Source organism: Nanorana parkeri, unplaced genomic scaffold (genome assembly GCF_000935625.1).
Source record: "Nanorana parkeri isolate BGI_ZX_2015 unplaced genomic scaffold, ASM93562v1 scaffold2457, whole genome shotgun sequence".
In the NCBI taxonomy this organism is placed as follows: Eukaryota; Metazoa; Chordata; class Amphibia; order Anura; family Dicroglossidae; genus Nanorana; species Nanorana parkeri.
This window is the reverse complement of record NW_017308725.1, coordinates 128254-131880: the sequence shown is the minus strand read 5'-3', so window position 1 is coordinate 131880 and position 3627 is coordinate 128254. Positions and strand designations below refer to the sequence as shown.

Genomic DNA, 3627 nt, shown 5'->3' with positions numbered 1-3627 from the left:
TGATCCAAAACAAGTATGCACAATGAGATGGTCCATGCATGTTCCAGGTAAGTGATCCAAAGTATGGAGGTGAGAAGTTGAACATAAAACAGTCAGGCAGTTAGCTTTTTCAGAAGAGGTCTCAGCAATGGCGGCCTCTATGTTTCTCCTATAACAGGCTTCCTTTGCATAAAAATAACCATTATTTATATAAAACTTGCAAAGATAATATCTAGATGAGGAGATGAGGGGAATATCTAGTAATACACAAACAGAATCATTGACTTACTTTTTTTAGGTTTTCTACATTTCTCTGAAGTTCTAAAGTTCGCTCGTTGACTGCAGTGGCTAAAAACAAATACAAAATTATTATTTTATTGGTAAATAAATAATATCATAAAACTAACACAATGTATTTGTATATTGTATGACCTTCAATAAAGAGTCTTGAGTTCTCACTACATATGTAATGACATTCAAAAATTACTGAACTGATACTAATTAAGCATAACTAATGCTGAATCTTATTTTTGTAGTTTGGGATAGAGTGGGGGAGGTGTTAGAACCCTGGCAAGTTTTAATTGCTAATACAGGGATTATACTCATAGGTCAGTCTTCTTAAATTTTCAGCACCCAAATGTATAACTTTGCATTTTTCAACACTAAATCTCATCTGCAAAGTCTCCACCCATCCCCCTTTTTTATCCAGGTCTTCTTAATTTATTTATTTGTTACAGATATTTATAAAGCGCCAATAATTTACAAAGCTGCACATTCACATGAGTCCCTACAATCAAGCTTACAATCTAAAGTCCCTATATCACATACATACAGGGCCGATTTAAACAGGAGCCAATTTACCTTCCAGCATGTCCTTGGAGTGTGGGTGGGAACCGGAGTACCCGGAGGAAAACCACGCAAGCACAGGGAGAACATGCAAACTCCTTGCAGATAGTGTCCTGACCAATATTTGAACCAGAGACCCTTAGTGCTGCAAGGCAGAAGTGCTAACCACTATGCCATTGTGCCACCCACATAGTTACTACATCCTTGTGTGTGCAATATAGTATATCTTGGGGGCAGTGCAGGGACAAGGTCAGCTTGACAAATAATACTTCTACAGTAGTTGTTTCCAGGGTGGCTCTCATGGTGTATGCTGTGGGACCCTAGAATGCTGACAGAGGCAGTATCAGCAAAGACTCCCACCCTAAATGCACCCCCACCACCACATTCCCCGAGGAGGGGGCCTCTCCTGCCTCAATGCGGCCCTATCTGGTGGAACATGGTGCTTCTGGCTGTGTCCTACCAGGGACTGCTGAGATATTACAGATGCAGAATGTGGGAGGTTCTATCTGGCTCCCTAGCAAGCAATACTTTCTGAGCAAATAAATGTGCACCTGGCTGCAGAGTACTTGATGCGTCTGCCAAGTTCTGAGAGTTTGCTATGTAAATCTTCAGATTTGTTACACCCACACGCCATACATTAAAATAACACAGAGCTGTTTGGTTACTCACTTCTGTTCTCCATCTCACTCAACTTACTCTTCATTATTTGGGTGTCTTCAGCATCTAAAGAGAAGTAATAAGAGTATATGAGAGCAGTTCAGAGGCGTACACAGAAATATACATTATGGGGGTTATTCACAAAGCTGCCGAAGGCAGCCGAGTGAATAACCTTGCCGAAGTGAAGTGAGCCGAACAAAGTTCGGCTATTAACTTCTGGCGTGTATGGCTGATTTCAGCCGTACATCGGCTGCCTTTGACTGCACTTCGATCAGCCGAACATGCTCTGCATGAGCCAAAGTGCAGAAGGACTTCAACTCAACCGATCCAACATTTGGATCGGCTGAGCCAAATGCTCCTGCAGCTCACTCGCTGCCATTCGCCCCTATTCTCATAGGGGCCGAACGGCAGTGAGTGAATAGCCGAATGCAGTAGTTGTGTCAGGGTGGCTCTTGTGGTGTATGCTGTGAGACCCTAGAATGCTGACAGAGGCAGTATCAGCAAAGGCTCCCACCCTGGGTGCACCCCCACCACCACATTGCCCAAGGAGGGAGCCTCTACTGCCTCAAATCAGCCCTACCTGGTGGAACATGGTGCTTCTGGCTGTGTCCTACCAGGGATATGCAGAGATATTACAGATTCAGAATGTGGGAGGTTCTATCTGGCTCCCTAGCAAGCAATACTTTCTGAGCAAATAAATGTGTGCCTGGCTGCAGAGTACTTGATGCGTCTGCCAAGTTTTGAGAGTTTGCTACGTAAATCTTTAGATTTGTTACACCCACACGCCATACAAAAAAATAACACAGAGCTGTTTGGTTCTCACCTCTGTTCTCCAGTTCACTCAACTTACTCTTCATTATTTTGGTGTCTTCAGCATCTAAAGAGAAGTAATAAGAGTATATGAGAGCAGTTCAAAGGCGTACACAGAAATATACATTATGGGGGTTATTTACAAAGCTGCCAAAGGCAGTCGAGTGAATAACCCAGCCGAAGTGAAGCGAGCCGAACAAAGTTCGGCGATTAACTTCTGGCATGTACGGCTGATTTCAGCCATACATTGGCTGCACTTCGGTCAGCCGAACATGCTCTGCATGACTCTTTCCAGCTCAAGGACATCCTTTCTATGGACTGGTGCCCAAAACTGGATCGCATACTCCAGATGAGGCCGAACCAGTGATCTGTAAAGTGGCAAAATTATAGACTTGTCTCTGCAGTACATTCCCTTTTTAATACAAGACAGAACTCTGCTCGCTTTGTTTACCGCGGCCTGGCATTGCAATCTATTATTCAGTCTGTGGTCTACAATGACCCCCAAATCTTTTTCCCTTTCCGACTTCCCAAGGGGTATTCCCATAATTGTGTAGCCCACTTGCCTATTTTTAACCCCAAAGTGCATTACTGTACATTTATCGACATTAAACCTCATCTGCCATATAGGTGCCCACTCCCCTATTTTATCCAGATCCCCCTGTAATGTTATAGTGTCTAATTCAGTGTCTATTACCCTCCCGATTTTAGTATCATCAGCAAACACCGAAAAATTACTTTTCACACCCTAGCCGATATTGTTAATAAACAGGTTGAATAGCATGGGTCCCAGCACAGAACCCTGAGGCACATCGCTCATGACCTTAGACCAATCTGAAAAGGTGCCATTTATCGATACTCTCTGTACTCTCACGTTCCTGTAGCCAGCTCTCTATCTATGTACATACCATTTTGTCTATACCCATAGACCTCAGCTTGTGTAGCAAGTGTTTATGTGGTACTGTGTCAAAAGCTTTTGAAAAGTCCAGATATACAACGACCACCGACCTCCCTCCATCCAGATTTCTACTCACCTCTTCATAGAATGTCAGTAGGTTGGTCTAGCAGGAACGATCCTTCCTAAATCCATGCCGGTTGTCATTTACTATACCATTATCCTGAACATACTCTACTAAGTAGTCCTTAATCATTCCCTCCAGCAGTTTGCATACTATTGATGTAAGACTGACTGGTCTGTAGTTCCCAGGTTGGCATCTTGACCCCTTTTTGAATATAGGTACTACCGTAGCCTTCCGCCAGTCGCTTGGTACACTACCAGTCATTACGGAGTCCTTATAAATGGGGAATAATGGTCTCGTTATAACCTTGTTGAGTTCT

The 3627-nt window shown here is 43.4% G+C and overlaps 1 long non-coding RNA gene across 1 annotated transcript; it reads right to left on the bottom strand.

Annotated features, from left to right (window-relative positions):
* Positions 1 to 275: 275 nt before the first annotated feature.
* LOC108801715 lies at positions 276 to 2361 on the bottom strand. Its single transcript, XR_001942164.1, has 2 exons — positions 2306 to 2361; positions 276 to 318 (listed from the first exon to the last, which is right to left on the bottom strand). It is a non-coding gene; the product is annotated as an uncharacterized LOC108801715 (long non-coding RNA).
* Between the last annotated feature and the right edge of the window lie 1266 nt (positions 2362 to 3627).